The sequence below is a fragment of the Sturnira hondurensis genome, unplaced genomic scaffold (assembly GCF_014824575.4).
Source record: "Sturnira hondurensis isolate 20B ecotype Veracruz unplaced genomic scaffold, ASM1482457v3 Scaffold0021490, whole genome shotgun sequence".
Taxonomy (NCBI): domain Eukaryota; kingdom Metazoa; phylum Chordata; class Mammalia; order Chiroptera; family Phyllostomidae; genus Sturnira; species Sturnira hondurensis.
Window position 1 is genome coordinate 1,408,373 of NW_028094121.1, and position 20,812 is coordinate 1,429,184.

General features: G+C 48.8%; 1 pseudogene; it reads left to right on the forward strand.

Annotated features, from left to right (window-relative positions):
* The first annotated feature begins 16,701 nt into the window (after positions 1 to 16,701).
* LOC118977602 (peptidyl-prolyl cis-trans isomerase A-like) lies at positions 16,702 to 19,591 on the forward strand (annotated as a pseudogene).
* The last annotated feature ends 1,221 nt before the right edge of the window (positions 19,592 to 20,812 follow it).

Sequence of the window (20,812 nt, forward strand, 5' to 3'; positions counted from 1 at the left end):
ACCTTACCTGCCCACCACGCCACAGCCACATCTGCCTTCTCGCCCGACCTCAGGGCCTTTGCTCGGGCCATTTCTTCTGCTCAGAATGTTCGTGCAATTGCTTCATCCCATTCTCTGCCTACCACCCCTGATCCTTACTCAGCTTTGTTTTATGCAAAGCACTCATTTCCCCTGACATCATGCCACCAACTCATTTGTTTCACTGTCTGTCCCTCCCGCCAGGCTGTATACTCCATGGGGACAGGGACTTTTCATTCACTCAGTAACTAGAACCGTGTCTGCCACGGCGGGTGCTCAATCTGCATTTGCCGAGTGAGTGAAGGAAGGAATTCATTAATTAATTTCTCTGAACTTCTGTTTCCCCACTTGTAAAAATAAGCCTATTCACCTCATAAAGTAGCTATGAAGATTGAATAAATATGACAAAATACATAGCTTACGATTGGCATAATGTAGATCCTAACTAAAGATATTTTTTATCATTTTGGATCTTACCTTCCCTCCATCACTTAAGAATCTACTCTGGCTCTGTATTTCCTACCACGTTCAGTGTGAGCCTTGACCAGGCTGGTGAAGGGCTGACCAGGGTTTGCCAAAGTCCGCCATCAGTCAGACGGCAACCCAATCTGCCTTCTCTCTGTCCCCTGAAAGAAATCAGCAATAAATTCTCCTCTATATGATACTTTACACTTTTACTGTTCGTCTTACACTGACGTCAAACAGCCTTCACAACCATCCATCAAGTCCGTACCATGATGCCCATTTACAGAGGAGTATACCAACAGTGTGAGGGTGGAGCCGGGGTGGCAGGCACAGGGCGTGGCTGAGATGGGGATCACCCCTAGTCATCCGAGGCCAACTCCCCCTGCTCTGTGCTCTTTCTTCTACTTTAGGATTACCCTCCATACCCTCACTTCCCACCTTTCTCTTGTGCCTGGACTGCCCTTCCCTCTGCTCCAAGTCTCAGTTCTACTCTTGCTGAGATCCAGCTCCCCTTTCTCCTCCTCCTGGAAGCCCTCCTGACTACCCCTCTCTCCTCCAAACTTCTCTAGTACAGACTGCATTCTGTACTCTCTTGCCCTGTTCCCTGATTGTTTCCCATGTATATTCTCTCTTCAACTACAATAGTGACCCATAATTTTAAAATTACATTTGCTATGTAGGCAAACAGATTACAGAGATATAGAGAAAAAAATAAAAATTCCCCTTCATTGCTCCTCCCCAATCCTACTGCTCCTCGGAGTAACCACCGCCAACAGCCTGGCCTGACGGCTGGTTCACAGACTCCTTCCAGGCATTTACCCACCTACACATGCTCACATGCAAACAGCAGCGTTTGACAGGTGGGCTCATACCGCACCTCTTCTCCAACTTGATTTTTTTGACTTAGCAATCTTCTCAGTGATTGTGCCCTGTCAGCACGCACAGACCCCCTTTTGAAGAGCTGTAAGACCCAGGATGCACCACGATTCAACAACCCATTTCTCTGGTGATGGACGATGGGGTCATGTCCAATTGTTCGGTGCTAGAGAACATGCTGCCCGTCAGCCCGCGTGCACCTCTCTGAGCACACGTGCATTCCTGTGGGAAGCAGAGCTGAAGTGGCAGGGGCAAGCCCGCCCTTCAGAGAGGCTGGGCCACTTTATACTCCACGGCGGCGGCCCGCAGACTGACCCTGCACTCTGATTCACAAAGCACTTCCACAAGCACTATTTTATTTGCTCCTCACAAGAACTCTGAGAGGTATCAACATGAGTACCATTTCACAGGCAAAGACTGGAATTCGGCCCCATCCTGTCACTCTCTGAGGCTGGTGCTCAGATCTGAGCTCATACAGACAAGACAGGTCCCCAGATTCTGCAAGTGGTGGAGGGGATCGCATATGGGCACTTCAGGAGTCCCAGCAGGGTCCTGAGCAGCGGAGGAGCAAGGAGACTCAGGTGGGGGGGCACACAGGTGAGACACTTGGTAGGGGCTCAAAAGCCTGAGGAGGGGCTTTCTTCCCACTCTTCGCACAGCTCAGAAGAGCCTGGGCTCAGGCTGAGAAGCAGGGCTGCTATGTTGCCATGGAAACGGAGGGTTCCTCTCTCCCTCACAGCAGGAATCACGGTGATTGGGGGGTGGGGGTGGGAGGAGGATGTTTCCCTGGCAGCACCAAGGGTTGGGGCTAGGAGGTCAGTCACTCCACCCCCTCCTTCCCCCTTCTCCTCCCCATTCACTGTCAAGGCCAACAGGCAGCAGGAGGTATGGTGTAGGTGCAGGGGGTGCTGGTGTAGAGAAGAAGGGACCCAGTCCGTTGGTGGGAGTGGGGTGAGGTGGGGAGGCAGGGGATCTTGGAGGAAGCTGCAGAAGGTACCTCCTTTTAGACATCCCATGTATCAGAAGCTCCCTTATACCCCAAGCCCTGCCCAGGGACTCCTACAGGACACGGCCTCCACTCACACTCACTCACAGTCACATGGTCAAGCCCACTCTCCAGCGCAGCAATGTCCATGCTGACCCGAGGCACATGTGCAATGAACTTCTTGCACACACTGCCAACCACATGCATGCAGAGTCACACACTGATATGCTCATACGCTGACACGTTTCCACATTCATTCATACACAGTCACACGCAGACATGCAAACCACATGCACCTGCTACCTGATGCACAAGTGTGGTCACATTTTCATGCACACGAGCAAACACGAATTCTCTCTCTGCCTCTGTGACTTATTGTCAGTCCTGGAAGCACCTTGCCTTCTTCATATCTTCTCCTGCTCACCTCCTCTCCCCTTTGTCTCTCTTCTCCTCTCCCCCTCACCCTCAGCCTGTCCTTGGAGGGAGTCCTGCCCTCTAGGCTCAGCCGTGGAAGGAGATGTTGTCATTTCCGAGAGGGCAGATTCTCAGACACAGACAGCACTCAGCCTTGAAGAAGCAGGAAGGGCTGGAGGATGCTGTGTGGAGTTTAATACCCCGCCCACCTCCCTTTCCTTGCAGATGATACTCCTGTCTCATCCCAGCTGGATTTAAGAGCTGCAAAAGCTCTTCCCCTCCCCCCAAAACAAAACAGACAAAACCATCCTATAAGCTTGCCACTGTAAAGGAAATTGTGAATATCTGAATAACTATAGTTAACAATAATAGGCAGTTAAGTGGCTAATTATTGAGGGCTTGAGTACCAAGTTCATGGTCCCACTTATTCCTCACATCAACCTCCAAGGCAGGGAATAGTATATCCATTCCACAGAGCAGGAAACTGGAGTTTAAAGAATCCGTGCATCTTCTAAGTGATGGAGCAAGACCTCAAACTGAGGCCTGCCAGATCCAGTGATCCCTAACCAACATGCCCCAAACCTTCAGCTGCCCGGGTTCCGCACACTGAGCTCCTGCACTGCACAAGGGCACGTTGACAGGAGGTCTTGGGTGTCAGCAGGGTGACCGGCACAACCAAGCAGCAGCGGCTGGATGAAGCAGAATACTAGGCAGCTCTCTCCTGAGGGTGCTGGTCATTGGCCTCCCACTCAGGGAGCTTCCACAGGTAGTGCCCAGGGTTCGAGCCGCCTGCTCTGTGTTTGGACTCCTCCTTGCAGCCTCTCCTCTCTGTCACTAGCTTGCTCATCCTTCCAAGTCCCCAACTGCAAGTAGTCCTTTTGCAGTGAATTATTCTAGTTCTATTTCCCTTCTGGCCCACTCCAGCCAGGCCCAGAGAGCTATTAGAAATGACTACAATGGCTCATCAAGGTGTTATGCTAAACACAACTTAGCTCATTTCTAAGGAGAAGTCTGTTCTCAGTTACTATTTTTTTCCTCCCTGCTACACAGAGATTATTATATTCTCCTAGCTTTTTGAAGGTAAAATGTTCTTTTTCAAAAATGTCCTTACTTGATAAAATTTGAAGATGACAAATTCTATGAATTTCATTTTTTTTAAAATTAAAGGGCCTGGGAACTACTGGTTGCCTACTAATCTAACCCAACCCTTCATTTTCACTGACAGAAAAAATGAATGCAAGAGAAGAGGCTCGTCAAAAAATTGGCTTTATTTGTGAGTTCCACAAACCCTGGAATCGAAAGACACAGTTCAAAGCCAGCCCAGCAATTGTGTGACCAACATTGGGCAAGTCACTAGACCTACATGAGCCTTAGTTTCTTCATCTGTGCAATGGACTGATCTGAGAATCCAATAAGATACCGCATGGTTATCGCTTGGAAACTATAAAATGTTAGCAAGATTTAGTCATCACATAACACTTCCGCTGCAAATCTGGACCAAATACAGGCTTCCTGACCCTTGTCCTGCTGTTTCTCCACGCCTCGGTACGTTCAGTTGCGCCAAGGGTGGACCGTGGAGTGAGAAACCCGCATCCAGCTCTAGCTCCTCCATTTACTAAACATGGCACTGTGGGCAAAATAACTCACATCCCCGTTGGTCCTTCATCTGAAACCAGGGAATTAGAATCTTTAATTTGTGGTTGCTGGGATCAAATGAGTTAATGTAAGGGAAGGGACCTGCCCAGTGCCTAGCACATGGCTGGCTGACAGTCAGTGGGCGTTTTCTCCCTTTCCCCTCAGACTCTTCCCCTCCAGCTGTCATTCTCTGAATTTCTTCAGTGGTGACCAATCTCTTGCTTCCTTTGAAGGAAGATTTGATTTTGGAAAGAGCCCAAGGTCACCGAGAGGCTCATCTGGCCAGGGAGGCAGATGATTAGTAATCAAGCCCAGGAAGAAACACCCTTTGGATGTGCAGATGGGTTTCAGCCCTGCAAGGGGGAGGAAGAGCTTCTCCCCCGGTGCCTCCAGCGCCAGCTTGGAAGGAAGCCAGTCTTGCTGGGGGTGGGGGGCCCATGGTGCTACTTTGCAGGGCCTCTTCTGGAGGCCACCAAGGGAAGCAGGTCTGCAGCTCCCAGGAAGGGGCAGTCATCCTGTGTTGGCAGTTCAGAGGGGATGGTTCTGGCCTCTGTGACTGCCTCTCATCCTCGCCAAAAGGGATGTCAGAGCCAGAATAACACATCATCCGGTCCACTCCCCCATGTTTTTAAATGAGAGAACTGAAGCCCTTCCCTCCCCAACCTGTTCCATGATGGACGGAAGTGAAGCTTCAAGTGCAACTCAGAATGTTGGAGCTAATAACTGACCTCGGAGATACACAACCCAACTTTCTTTCTTTCCCAACACACTCTATAGACAAGGATGCAGAAGGCAGGGACAGAGAAGTCGTGTGACCAAGGCACATGTTCCCCAGGTAGTGACAGAGCTGCTTCACACCCAAGTCTCCCGCCCCAGACCAGTGGTCCTCTACTGCCCAGAGATACGGCTCTGTGCACGAGGAGCGAATGACCGCTCCTCCAGCCCCTCCTGAGAACATGCACAGAGGAAGGAGGGCAGCCCGGGAAGAAACCTAGGAGCAGGGAGGTCACCCAAGGGAGCAGCAATGTGGGCTTACATCAAGGGTCCTCCAGGAAGCATCTAATCAGCAGAGGGGCCAGCAGCAGCTCTGTCCGTGCCTGCCAGGACCAGGCAGTCCCCGTCCTCTTCCACCTTCAGCTTCCTCATCTGGAACAAAGAATAGGTGCTGCACTGTACGCACTCCTGGCCCTTTACCCCCTCCTCCAAGGGCTGCAGCCCCTTAGGGTCCCACAGCTTGATCCCACGGCAAGGGTGGCAGGGGTGTCCTGCCCTGCTCATTCCCACATTGGCCATTGGAGGAACAGCAGGTGTCAGCAGCGGCAGAATTCTACCTCAAATTCCCCCTTTATGGGGTTCCAGTATTATCTTTGCCCCTCAGTTTCCGCGACCCACCCCGCCCCCCCGCCCCCCAGCCCAATCTCCTCACCCCTTTGGCAGCGGCTGCTGGGAGCTCAGCCTAGGGAAGCTGCGCCACCTAGGGGCTCTCAGCCTCTACTGCAGCTTGGCAGGGGGAGGAAGGCTGGATCTGGGAGTTCCCTTCTCTCTCACGGCGAGTTCCGGATGCTTACCTATCTATCCTCTCCGTCCTCACTACCACCTTGAAAAGGACAGGCTAGGGTTTTTAAGACAAGGAAACTGAGAAGATCAAGTGACAGCAATGTGGCAGAGTCCAAATCAGAGCTCAGGCCTTCTGATTTTAGCAAACTTTTACTCCTTTTTTTTCTTTCCCTAATTTCAAGGGTATCTCTGGGAGGAGTGACAGTTAAACATAAGAGGTAAGTCCTTCTTCAACTACTGCCCTTAAGTGGGACAGGGATAATCTTAAATGGCTGTGAAGCATATTTTGTTGGTTTCGATATAGGTGTAGGATGGACAGAGTCTGACCATATGCTGCCTTGTGGCCTAGGAGAAACAGCAGGAGCTGCGACAGACTGGGGGATAAAGTCCTTGCTCCGTCAAGGTCTGGTCCATCCCCACCCCCCCACCCCCCCACCCCCATCTGGGAGAGAAGTCTCTAGGAAACTGCATTCACTTTTTTACAGGGTCCTTGAGAGGATTGGCAACAAAGTGTGAGAAACACCTGACACCTGGCTGGTCTCAGCAAGTCGGTCCTCCAGGCAGTAGCCGGAGCAATCCTGTTACTGCGCCCGAAACCCACCACCGGCCTCCCAGCCCCCACAGCAGCCTGGAGGCTGCTTGGGACCTGCCTCCCATCACCTCTCTCCTCACATTCCTCCTTCTTCACCCCTGGAACCTCATTTCGCCAGTACATCCCCATCCCATCCTCCTCCCCTCCCCTCCCCCCGCCCCCCACTCTGTGCCCAGCCTCCTCTCTGTTTCTAAACACACGAGGTGTGGTGTTCACTCTTCCTTCTGTCTGAAATGACATTGGCATAACCTGCTCCCTCCCTCTCTTCTGGTTTTACTCAAATGTCGTCTTCCGGAAAGGGGCTTCCCTCCCTAACGTTTCAACAACCCCTCCCTTCCTTGCACGATTTTGTTTTTTCTCCTTTCACGTCTGTTACCACCTAAGATACCGTCTATATCTAACTTACTTCTCTTGTTTATTGTCTGTTTACCATTTGCTGTGTTCCCTGCTGAGTTCTTGTCATATAATAAATATTTGTTAAATATGTGGATGACTATTCAAACAATAATTTTTTAAAGAATGAAAAAAAAACCCAGAACGCCGACCTTTCCAATGCCTTTTGGAAACTCAGAAGATAGTTAACATGTTTAAGACTTCTATCTATAAAATCTTTTTCAATATAATACTAAGTGTTATCCCCAGAGCACTGTGAGGAGCCAGGAAAGGGGCTGCGTGCCCACTTTACGAGTCGGGAAGTGGAGACTCTGCAGAATGAAGGGCCTGGGTCTGGGTCACGCAGCTGCTCAGGGGCTGAGCCGGGAGCACCCAGCCTGCAGGCTCGGAGAGCCCAGTTTCTAGGCTCAGAGGCTGCAGAGCTTTCTCCTTCCCGTATTTCAGTGCTCCCATGGAGCAGGAGACCTGGAAGTACTTACGCAGAAGCACTTGGTTGAAGGATTGTTCTGAGCATAAGCACAGTACTTAAGTGGCCACCCAGCCAGCTTTCTGAAGGCTATCCCACGGGACGAGAAGAGCCTTTCTAACATCTGTGAAAGCTTATTGGGCTCCAACTCTAAGGCAAGATCATGAGACCAACGCCAGGCAGAGAAAGACAGACTGCTCAAACCAGCGTGGCTGGCTTCCCAGAGTAGAAGCCACTCCCATCAGGCAATCCCAGGGGCCATAGATAGTCTTGGAGGGAAGCAGTGAGAAGTCCAGGAATTGAGTAGGGCACAGGGATCTTAGGGTGGAATCCCAACTCCATTGGAAACTTGCCACATGACCTTGGCCTTGTCACCACTGGGTCCAGTTTCCCAGGAGCCCCTCCTGTCTTCTCTGCCACAAGGCACCCATGCCTACCTCTGACAGAGCACGCAGCATGTTGTTTTGATATGTGAGCCTCCCTTTCTCCCCAAGTCAGTGGTTCTGGACGAGGGGGAATCTACCCCCACCCTTCCCCAAGAGGACATTTGGCAATGTTTGAAGACATTGTTGGTTGTCACAACTGGGGGGGATGTTAGTGGCATCTAGTAGGTAGTGGCCAGAGATTCTACTACACATCCTATAACACACAGCTTCTCACAAGAATTATTCAGGCCCAAGGATCAAGTGTCACCCTAGAGAGCTCCCAATTCTTCTCTGCACACCCAGTGCAGGGTGTGCTGCGTGGCACATGTAAAGCCATCCACATGTTTGCTGATCACAGAAGCTCCTGGGTGCCCCTTCACTCTGGGTGTGTATGATTTAAAACCCCTGACTCTACCCTGCTGACCCCACTCTCCTCCTCATTGGCCAGGCCAATGGACCTGGGGTTGGAGGTCAGAGGGCCTCCACAGGAGGAGGTGGCTCAATTATCTTCTCCTGTGGTTGCCACATCTCCCCGAGGTGCACAGCCCCCAGCCCTGCCCCCAAGTCACGTCAGTTTCAGAGACGGCTGGGGCCTTTAGAATCAGACCAACATGAGTTCAAGTCTTAGGTTCCTACTCACTCTCTCTCTGTGCACTTCTTCAAGTCACCTCTCCTCCCTCATCTGTCCCTCCCTCATCTGTGACTGCCTGTGCAGGGCTTTTGTGAACATGTGTGAAATGCTGGACCAGCCAGAGGAAAACTTCCTATCAACGGTGACAAGGTGGCTGGTTCCCGTTAGAATATCCTGTTTCAACAGCACGGCTGGAGAGAATGGCTTTCCTGGAAAATCTCTGCTTACCACGGCCCCTAAAGCTGTGGCCAACTGGCATGGCCAGGAGCAGGGTCTGGCCCAATCGGCGGTAAGCCAGCCTCAATGGAATGATTCAAGAAGATGTGCAGAGTCCAGGAGCAGCCCTTTGAAAGCAGGGCTGTGTCTGAGATGTTTGCCCACGCATCCCTAAGGCTCACCACAACATCTGGCACCTGGTGGGCTTTCAGTGAACACTGGTGGGCAAACGCATATTCACTATTGCTCTTGATGGAGCCCTTTCTGTGCCTATGCCCGTGCCCTGCCCAAGCTTTGCATACAATCCCGTTTAATCCCGTAATAGCCCTATAGGTATGATCTACATCCTGTGTTTTCAAAGGAGCTGAGGCCCACAAAGTGAAGCTTCACGCCCAGGGTCACAGAGCTCATAGGTGGCCTCTCTGGGATTTGAGCTCAGATCAATTGCCAAAGCCCACAGTATTTTTATAACCCTCCCTGTATCCCCTCTATCCAGGGGTCAGAAACTCTCTTGAGAAATAGTTCTAGGAGCAGGTCCCTCCAGCCCAAAGTAACTCCATGTTGCACTCAGGAGAGAAGCCAAGGGCCAGCTAGGATTCTCACTTCTCCAGCCGCCCCCCCCCCCCGAGTCTTGTCTTCGCCAGTGTCGGAGAGTCCCTGGAGCTGGGGGAGACTTTAGTGAGCACCTATCGCCATTCCTAGCAGAACCTCCAGAGTCGAGGGCCAGAAATCCACTCTTGCCAGCGACGTCCAAACTTTATTCCAGAACTTCTGACATGGTTCAAGTCCCTTAGCTCAGCTCCTGGGATGCGTGTAGCAGGGCATCATGGCTGCTCCCTGTGCCCGACATTTCCTGTTCTGTCTTCCGCCAGTCTCTCCAAACACCTTGGGTTCTACCTCTTAGGTCAGTGTGACCTTGCTGGGATCCGTCATCACCCTCACACCTCTGAGTCTTTGCTCATGCTGTTTTCTCCACCTAGGAGTGCCCTTTCTTTTTTTTTTTTTTAATATTTTATTTATCTTTAGAGGGGAAGGGAAGGAGAGAAGGAGAGAAATATCAATGTATGGTTGCTTCTTGTGAGTCCCCTGCTGGGAACTGGCCTGCAACCCAGGCATGTGCCCTTACTGGGAATCGAACTGCGATCGTGTGGTTCGCAGGCCCGCACTCAATCCACTGAGCTACACCAGCCAGGGCAGGAGTGCCCTTTCTATCTGCTCTGCCAATTGGATTCCTTCTCAACCTGGGCCTGCTTACCCATTAGGCACAGTGGGCCCACAACACGTTAAGAGACCCACAAAAATGTTTTCATGTAAGTCAGAACAAAAAATTAAACTTTGCGTCAAAGAAAATGTTTTTTCCCCATTTTATTTTTTGTACTCTTTTTTTATTTGTTGTTCAAGTACAGTTTTCTGTCTTTTACTCCCATCCCAGCCTACCCCCCCAAAGAAAATGTTTTAATACATAATCTTACTGATTTGCATTTGTACCAATAAGGTTGTAAAATGTACTTTTAGTTATGTATGTGCGTGCGTGTGTGTGTGTGTGTGTGTGTAGGAAGACACCACAAAGGTAAAGCGTGTACTGCCCACTAAAGTCATAAGGGGGCCTATCTTCACTCTTCAAGACCAGCTCTTGAGTCACCTCCTCTAAGAAACTGTGCCCTGAGCCCACCCCCAACAGAACCATCTCTTCTCTGTGTCCCCACTATCCATTTTATGCCTCGCACATGCCATTATAATCATTGCCAACCTGTTTTTCCATTGGATGGTGAACTTGGTAAGGTAAAGGGCCATATCCTATACATCCCTGTGACCCCAGCACCTAGCTTGGGGTTAGCACATGGCAGGTAATCAGCAAATATTACTGATTCAGTTGGAGCTCCTCATACCAATAAGGAGCAAAGGCCTCACCTCCTCAGGTCACCCAATAATGTAGACAGCAAAGCTGTGTCTAATTATGTATTCAGTCACATGTGCCCATTGTGGGCCAGACACTCTCCTGGGCAGCAGGAGTCAACTGATGATAAAGAAAGCAAACCTGGTCCTGCCCTCAGAGAGCTTCTGCCTGCTGGCTCCTCCCTCCAGGGCCTGCCCTGACACTCTCCCACCATCTCCCCATCCTGCCCCGTGATGTGCCCTGACACAGGTGCAAGGAGAGAAAACACTGCTCCCCAGCCCTCCTTCCCCACCTGCTCCAGCCCCTCAGGCCCCACTGCCTCTCCCACAGGGTTCGCATTCCTCCTTCCCCCTCTCCTGGAAGGTGACGACTCCAGCTCCTGCGTGCTCATTAATTTCACGCTCCATCTCCTGTGTGACTGACCTACTTTCTGCCTTTTCCCCACGTGGCTGCCCAGCAGCTCTGGTTCTCTCCCACACCTGGGGCTGGATTTCTGAAACCTCTCCTTCTCCCTGCAGCCAGGTGTCCCTTGGATGCCTCTGCTCCCCCACCCTTACGCTGCACCAGAGGGTATACATTGAAAAATATCCCTTCTCCCAGCCCCATCCATGGACACCCTGCCCTTCTGGAATCCACCATTTCTGAAGAAGTCTGGTACTTCCTCCGCTCACAACAGGGCCCAGGTCCTTGCTGGCCAAGCCCCTTTATCCTCCTCCTGCTTTCCTTCAAGGCCAAGTGCAGGCTGTACTCTCCAGTCTCCCATTCCCCCCACCATCTTCCCTCTCCTTCAGCCGGTGTCTATTTACACCCTGCCCACTCAGAAAGGGATTTGAGGCATGACTTTTAATTGGTAATCCTCATTTGGCATTCAACACAGAGACTCACATCTGGGCTTTTCTGGGACAGCCCCAATGTCAAATACCCACTTCCCTATTTCCATGAACGCATGGTGGAATAATAAAAATAATAGCTAACATCCACTGTGAGCTACTCCAACACAGGCTTTGCTCTCAGGGCTTTACACAAATCAGTTTCTTTAATCCACACAATGAGTCTATGAAGTAGGTACCATTTTTCCCTTTGGGAAAACTGAGGCACAGAGAGAGAAAGACACTTGTCCAAGGCGGTGGAGCTGAGAGTAGAACGAGGCAGACTGGCTGCAGAGCCCGGCCCTGGGCCATTAGCGAGGCAGGCAGACTACAGACTGTTGCTTGCAAGTGGAACTGGCTCAAAAACTCTGTGCAGAAGAATGTGCCCCAGGCACTATATGTAAGTTTTCATATAGCAAATAGGACAGATTAATTGCCTTCTCTCATACTCTCTCTCAGGCAGGAGTTAATGGTGGAGTTGGGGCTTCTAGAACTCTGTGCTCTTTCTAAGTACATTGGGCTGGAACGAGGGAGCTCTGGGTTCCCTGCACATACCTGGAAGTTTAGCGCTGTGCCAGCTCCCAGCAGGTCCAGCTGCTTGCTTGCTCCTTGTGAAGGGGTGTGTGCTGAGTCCACAGGGGCTGTGAGGATTGTCTAATCCTCTTCCAGGCTGTGAGGACCAAGGACACTGCATCACGGGGTGGGCAGTACCTGGCTTCAGAATCACAGCGCATAGGTGCAGAAACATCATCAGGCCCGCTCCACAAACTATTTGACGACATGAGGGGCGCAGGGCAGCCATGCAAGGTGGGTTGTGGCTTTCTACCCACTTGGCCCAGTAGGCAGGGCCTGAGCTCAAGGAAAGAAGTCAGCCCACCCCGTGCAGGGGAGGTGCCGAGTCCCCACACCTCCGGCACCACAGTGGAGAGCTGTAGGATTGGCTTTTTATGCAGCAGAGTTCATTTAGTTTTAATAATGCATATTTGTTTCTGATTATACAGATAAAACATCCTTATTGCAAACATTAAGAAAAACTTGAAAAGTCATCTATGATCCCACAATCCAGAAATAAGGATGGTTAACACTTTGCTGCCCTTTCTCTCAGCCATTTTGCCCTGCCTACATATTTTCATATCATTGGGATTCTATCAGTTATACCATGAGTATTTTCCCATTCTGAACAAGTCTCCAAATTGTGATTTAAAAATTTTTTGATCCCACAAGACATCTCACAACATCTTCAACTATTCTTATTGGATGTTTATTTACATTATTTTTGATCAACCCCATTTCAAAACTGCAACGGTTGTTGGAGGAAGAGGCTGCACGGTCTGGTCATAGACAACTGAAAGAATAAATGAATGAAGGAGTTCGGTCCAGATGTGTGAGGCTTTGAACATCCAGAGAAGGGTGTTTAGACCTGATGCTGCAGTTGCCAAGGGACTGGAAGGCCTCGAGCTGGCCATGAGAATGCTCTTTGAACTCTCCCAATGCCAGTCCAAGGCTTGGCTTCCTCAGGAGCCGGTAAAGGGGCAGTCCCACCCCCAGGACTGGCCTAGGGAACAAAGCACTGCGGGAACCCCAGGGAACTTGCCAAGCAACCTCCCCTGGTGGTGCAGGACTGAAAGAGGCACTCGCTCTAGTTTTCACAGCATTCAAAGGCAGAACTGTCAAAAGCTGGCCCCCAAATGTTCATATTATGTGGGAGAAAGTCTTGGGGAGAAAATGAGAAAGGAGGAGAATTATGCAATTGAAAACATGTACGAATCCAGACAGAATAATGAAGCACAGACACGAGATTCTGCACTCAGTGGAAATTGCATTTTGCCATGTTTTGTGGTTTGAGAGAAAGAGAGAGACTGACTCAGAGAGACAGATGGAGACACATGGGGCAAAGAGAAAGAGAAGGGGGAAGAAAAGAGACAAAGATGCAAAGAGAGAGGAAGCAGCAGCCAGATGGAGCTCCTCAAAGGAGAAGAGAGGGAGCAATGGGGATTGGGGCAAATAGCTTTGTCTTCTCCTTGCCTCCTCTCCCCTGACTTTGCAGCTGGGCCTGCAGAGGGTCACCCCGGCAAGTCCCAGGGCCCAAGCTGGTTCTGACCTGGGCAAGAAGAAAACCAGGAGACCTCCACCCTCCAATCTGGGATGTTGGGATTTTTTTTTATTTTTAAAAAATATTTACTCTGGATTTTTTTCTATTTTTAAAAAGTATTTTCTCTATTTCCAGTTTTGTTAAAAAACTAACCACTCATGAAATACTACTTAACAATAAAAAGAAACCACCTATTGCTACATGCAACAAGCTGAATGAATCTCAAGGGTATTACATTGAGTAAAAAAAAGTCAATCTCAAAAGGTTATATACTGTATAACTCCATTTTTATGACATTCCAGACATGACAAAATTGTAGAAATGGGGAGATTAGTGACTTCCAGGGGAGCGGATGGTGGGAGGAAGGTTGGTGGGCAGGACTTTATGGGGCAGCACAAGGGAACGTCTGTTGTGATGGAATAGCTTTGTATCTTGCTTGCAGCTTGCATGAATCCATACATATGGTGACATGACACCGACCTAGACACACGCATTGTGCCCACGTCAGTGTCCTGTATTTGATATGGCACCATGGTGGAAACTGAGGGAGGGGTTGTATTTTTGAAGCTTTCTGTGAATCTGTAAGTATTTAAGAATAAAAGTTATATACATGAAGTTACTAAAAAAACAAAAAAGATCGCACATTATTGTTATAATGAGAGGCTATCCCAAAATCTTAAGCACCACACAGCTGAAAGCTGAAATCGTCATAACGACCTAAAGGCAATAACCCACACACAAAGTCTTGCTTAAGCAGAAATCCTCTCTGAGAACAGAAAGCTGAGCAGAGACCAACTGGAGGATTTGCAGAGAGCGTGGCTGAGAGGGCAATGCACTCTGCCTCTTTCTGGCTGTGTGACTTCCGGCAAGCCATTTCACCTCTCTGGGCAGATTTCTTATTTGTAAAATAAATTTACAGACTAAAGGGACAGCATTTACAAAGCACACAGTGCTCAGACTATGAGTCCCTTCCTTCCTTGAGGTAGCCACCAGCCACGACAAGTGCAGTGGCCTACGAGGACCCTGACCTCTGCTGCGGCCGGGAAGGGAGATTACCACTGAGGAGGCTCCTAGGAGAATCCATTATGTGCCACCAATCATGCTATAAAAGTTTTTGAGCCCCACTACATTTGGGGAAAAGATACCCATTTTCCCCTGAGAAGGTCTTTCTGGAATTATATATTTTAGAAGAAATTTGATAACATTGAGAGAAAAAAATGCTTTGGCTTTAAAACACAGACAAAACAGTAATTCCATTAGTATTTTTAAATCATAAAAGATAGAGATAAATCTTACTGCCACTTTAACTGTAAAACACCCACGATAATGCAGGTGTTGAAGTGCAATAAGTAGCACTAGCAGGTGTGGTCACCTGTTCAGAACTGGTCACACAAGTGGGTGGACATATGTGGGGCGGACTGAGTGGGCCGAGTTCTCGGGAGCTGTGGAGAAGCTCCACCTCACCTGCATTCTGAAATCTGCTGGTGGAAACACTGAGAACCACTAGGTCTGAGTCCAACACTTTGACTCATAGGTGCAACCCCAAAAGAAGAACAATGTCCTGGGCTCTCAGGGCCCACATGGCAGGAGGGTGAGCTTTCGGAAATACATCAGTGTGTGGAGTGAGGTCGGCCTTCAGGGCAGCAGTGTAGACTCTGAGGACAGTAATAACATTTGGGTGACACTTTTTGATGCACAGGATGCTTTTGTGGAGCTATTTCCTGTGCTTCTCCCAGAACCCTCCTTCCTGCATTAAGCCCCCTCCATCCAGGCGCCCAGTGGAAGGTCAACCATTCGCCGCTTGAGTTCCCCCAGTGACAGCAGCCCTCTTCTTGTTGGACAGCTCCTGTCGTCAGAAAGCTCTCCCCGCCAGCCCGGTGAGATGTCTCTGACCCAGCCGATCGACCCCACACACAGCCTGTCATTCAGCCAGTTGAATTCTATTCCCGCACACTTTAAAGATGAAAACATTGTTATGAGTCCCTTGTTGAAATTCAAGTATGGCCACGAACACCTAAAGCCCCGCGTCAGGGAAGACCTTTGAGGTGCAGTGTTGGCAGGAAGTCCCATGATGGAATGACTTGGGACAGTCAGGGCGCAATGAACCAGGAAAGCTGAGAGGCCGGGAGGCCCCAATACATTTTATTCACAGGGCTCCTGGGCCCTCCAGAGCCTGTGTCTCCTTGGGGAAGAAAACAGATGTACCCAGAGGGGCAGACTCCTTCCTTTCTGGTACCTGCTCACTTCCCTGCAGACATAGTCCTATCGCAGGCAGAGTATCTCCACTCTGGGGAGATTCGAAGGGTCCAGAAACTTCTGGTCAAGATGGTACCGTGAATTCATGTGTTGAATCCCATTTTCATGCACTAAAGTCATAGCAATCAGAGTAAAAGATAAATTCAAAACAGGGATAGCCATGCTCAAACCTGGGTAAACATCTTTGGGGACCAGGAATGCAACGGTCACACAAAGGGTGACAATAATGCGGAAGCTAGGGCTGAGTGCAGAAGCAGGGGGACTAGCCAGGAATTTGACTCCCTCGGGCAGTGAGCCCCAGGTCAAGCCAGGGCCAAGCCTCACGCAGGTTCAGTGACAGGATGCAAAACTTCCAATTGCCATCACATGATGACAGCTTTGAGTTATCGATATGAAACCTGGTTCTGGACAGGGTCTCAGGAGTCCAGGGTGCCTTTGCAGCAGCTTTTACATTCACTACAGCATGTCTAGGTGTGAACTTACTTTTGTTTCATCTGTTCAGCATTGAGTATGCACTTTGAATCTGAGCCTTCAAGTCTTTAACTCTGAAAAAATTCTCAGCCCTTATTTCTTTAATCTTGCTTCTTCTGCATCCCCTCTGTTCTCCTGGAACTCCTGTATAGCATCCCGTCAACCTATACTCCGTGTTTCTTCATTGTTTGGGGCATAGCACACCAGTTATCCCCAGCATCTATTTTCTTTTTCCTTATAAATAAAATTCTTGACTCTTTAATCAGGTGCATGGCCTCTTAGAATAAAGAGTACACATCTCAGTCTTCCTTTTAGCTGCGTATGGATTTATAACCAAGTTCAGGACAATGATCATAAGTAAGCATGAGTCTTGAGGAACTTCCTTGAAATGTATTTAAAGCAAGGGAGCATGCTACATTTCTGCTAGCTGGAAAATACACGAGATGGCTGGAGCTGGTGGAGCCATCCTGGACCACGGGCAGGAGCGCATAGTAGGAACCCTCATGAAGTTATCCTAAAGTTCCTTGTGCTGGAACTACTCCATGATAGAGAAATGGACTGGTGTCTTGTTTAAGTCATGGTTATTTTCCCATGTCTTATTTTGGGTTTCCAAAAAACAGACTCCAAGACAAGAATTTGAATGCAAGTAGTTTATTTGGGAGACGATGCAAGGAAGCACAGTGAAGGAGTTGGGAAATGAGACAGGGAAGGGAGAAAAGCCAATAAAGGACTTGATCATGAGCAGGTTACTGCTGGGGGTACCTGAGGCTCTATCTCCCCGTGGGACAGAAGACTATGTGAAATGGGCTGCATAATTTCCCAGAGGAAACTGGTTGAGGATCTTTCCCAGGGCTGGCTGACCCAGTACGCTGCCTGCCCTTCGTGAAAGCTGAGCATGCTCCTACTGCCAGGAAACGCCCTCATGTGGAGACGCCGGAAGCTGTCATCCTACAGAGAGCTGCCTTCAGGTGACTGCTGGGATCAGCCAAGGAATGTGGGCCAGGCACAGAGTGTGTGCAACCTATCTGTTGCCTTAGAACTTCTCTGCCTTCTACACTGCTCTTTCCCACAACTTATCTGTTTATCTCTTGTTGTATCCTGAGTGAAATCCCCAGTTCTCTCTTCCAAATAATTAATCTTTTCTTCTACTACATCTAATCTAGGTTTATTCTTCTAAGTTTATTTCAATAACTGTATTTCTCATTTCCAAAGTTTCTAAATGGTTAGGTTTCCTTTCTGGTTGTTTTTCATTTATAATTAATTATCTTTTTATGAATGTTATTCCTGACTATACTTGAAGGGCTTAAACATTTATTTTGAAGTTGTTTCCAGATAATTCTATCCTTTTACTTTTCTCTGTAGGGGAGTCATTCTTCTGATTATTAATTTTGTTCACTGTTTTCATCAGCATTAGTTTTCCATGAGTATTTCAGAATTTTAGTTTATGGGTTTTACTTAAGTGGGATTAATTTTTTTCTGCATATTCAGCCTGCCTCGTGGTTTGATGCTTTCTCTCCAGACTCCAGGGACCCATCCAGAACTAGGTTTATGCTGATGACTCAGGCTCTCACCCTGTGATGCTGGCGAGGGGTTCACACGTCCGGTCACTAAACCTGTGTGATGTGTGGCTCTGGCTCATTACACACAGAGGAAAGCCAATTACTCAGTTATTAGTCCAACTACTATTTATCGAGCGCCTTCTCTGAGCCAGGCCTGTTCTAGAGGTGGGAATACAAGGATGACCTATACAGTAAGTATAAATAAGTCTATCGTTAATTATCAGTGACGATGCCCTTGGAGAAAAATAAAGCAGAGTAAGGGAGTAAAAGAGATGCAGAGTGAGGGTTAGACTATCTTCGGTAAGTTGTTTATGGAAGGCCTCTCTGTACACTGAGTAGAGAACTGAATGAAGTAATACAGTAAGTGATGCAAAGATCTGGGCGGGGGAAACACCCCAAACAGAGAGAAGAGCAAGTGTCAAGGCCCTGAGCTGAAAGTGCACTTGTTATGCTCAGGAAACAGAGAGGAGGCCAGGGATCCAGCAGAGCAGGCAGGGAGAGGGATAAGCGGCTCCTACGTGTGGGGCCGGAGCCGACTCAGACGAGCTATGGAACGCTCATTGTCCAGTGACGTCAGGCCAGAAGCCTGAAACTGGCTGTGGAGGGAAAACAGTTAGCAAGTGCTACAAATCAGGGCTCCCCACCCCTGAAAGCCTGTTGTTAAGCATTTACCAGCATACCACTGCTTGTAGCTGGTGAGAAATTTATTCTAATCGGAACAGGAGGCCAACGAAGGGGTTTTGAACTAGGAAATAACTGATGTGGTTTCATTTCAAAAGATCCCTGTGGAGGGCAGACCCCAGGGGTGCAAGAAGGGAGGCAGGGAAGCGAACCAGGAAGCAACACAGTGGACCAGGTTAACAGGGGTGGGGACCTGGTCTCGAGAGGTCACAGGGGAGGAAGCTGCTTTAATTCTTTGTTCTGTTCTCTGGTGTTTCCTCCCTTAACATCTTCTTTAGCCTCTGTCCATAGTGATTCCACTGGCCCGGAGAACACATTTTCCTAGAAAGAGGATAACATGGGAATCAGGGGGCCCAGGTAGAGATCCCAGATCCACTTCTTAATAGAATCACTTTGGGGGAATTATTTAACCTGAGTCACAGTGCCTGTGGGTAAAACAAATAATACTTAAAAAGGGTGGCCATGAAGAGTAAAGAGTGTGCCATTTCCATTCACATTCTTTCCTGGGTCACAGCACCTGACCCTCAGGTCCCCGGGGCCTCTTCCTCTACAAGGCAATGTCCTAGAAGGAATAAGAATGAAACTTCTGGCTGCCTTGAAGATGCCACCGCTGCCTCGGACCTCCTGGTGCCCAGCCGTGGTCAACCACACCGTGTTCCTCGACATCACTGCTGCCAGTGAGACTTTGGGCCAAGTCTCTTTTAAGCTGTTTGCAGAGAAAGGTCCAAAGACAGCAAGAAAAAAGTCAGAGGAGAAAGGATTTGGTTATGAAGGCTCTGCTTTCACAGAATTATTCCAGGATTTATGCGCCACACACCACACTGGCACAGGGGGCAAATCCACCTTAACGGGAGAAATTTGATGAGAATTTCACCCTGAGCCACACAAGTTCTGGCATCTTGTCCATGGCAAATGCCGGTCCCAACACAAACGGTTCCCAGCTTTTCATCTGCACTGCCAAGACCGAGGGGCTGGGTGGCAAGCATGTGGTCTTTGGCCAGGTGAAAGATGGCAACGATGTTATGACAGCTAGGGGTCCAGGAATGGCAAGACCTGCGAGAAGATCACCATTACTGACTGCAGACAACTCTAATACATTTGGCTTGTGTTATATCTGAACCACCAGACCATTCCTTCTGTAGAGGAAGGAGAGCTCTGGAAGGGTGCTCTGGAGAGCTCTGGAGAGCACCCTTTCATGCCCATGTGCTTGGAATGTTCTATAATGTTCATGCTCTCAACGCACTTCATTGGGTTCCATGTTTTCCTTACCTCTTTCAGCTGGTTTGCAGAGTTAAATTTATGATTATGAAATAAAAACTAAACAAACGAACAAAAAAAGAATGAAACTGCTGATCACCGGTTCCCCTAGTTGTCGGTGGTCTCTCCTGCTTCCTAAAATAGATCGCTAGCGCCACCTAGTGTCTAAACTAGTTCTTGCAGGCCAGCCTTTCAGGGATTTCTTTTATTTTTATTTTTTTAAAATATATTTTATTGATTATACCATTACAATTGTTCTGTTCCCCCCTTCATTCCCCTCCACCCGCACACTCCCTCCCCCACCATTCTCCCCCCCTTAGTTTATAACCATGTGTCTCAAGTTCTTTAGATTCTATATTTCCCCCACTAATCTTGCCCTCCCCCCTATCTATTTTCTACCTACTGTCTATGCTATTTTCTGTACCTTCTCCCCCCTTCTCCTCCTCCCACTCCCATTGCTAACCCTCCATGCGTTCTTCATTTCTATGGTTCCACTCCTGATCTAGCTGTCCTCTAGGTTTGCTTTTGTTTTAGGTGTGATTATTAATAACTGAGTTTGCTGTCCTTTCACTGTTAATATTTCTCATCTTCTTTTTCTTATGTAAGGCCCTTTAACATTTCATATAATAAGGGCTTGGTGATGATGAACTCCTTGAACTTGACCTTATCTGAGAAGCACTTTATCTGTCTTTCCATTCTAAATGAAAGTTTTGCTGGATAAAGCAATCTTGGCTGTAGGTCTTTGGATTTCATGACTTGGAATACTTCTTTCCAGCCCCTTCTTGCCTGTAAGGTCTCTTTTGAGAAATCCGCTGACAGTCTGATGGGTACTCCTTTGTAGGTGACTGTCCCCTTATCCCTTGCTGCTTCTAGGATTCTCTCCTTCATTTTAGTCTTGGCTAATGTAATTATGATGTGCCTTGGTGTGTTCCTTCTTGGGTCCAACTTCTTTGGCACTCTCTGAGCTTCCTGGATTTCCTGGAAGTCTATTTCCTTTGCCAGACTGGGGAAGTTCTCCTTTATTATTTGTTCAAATAAGTTTTCCACTCGTGGCTGT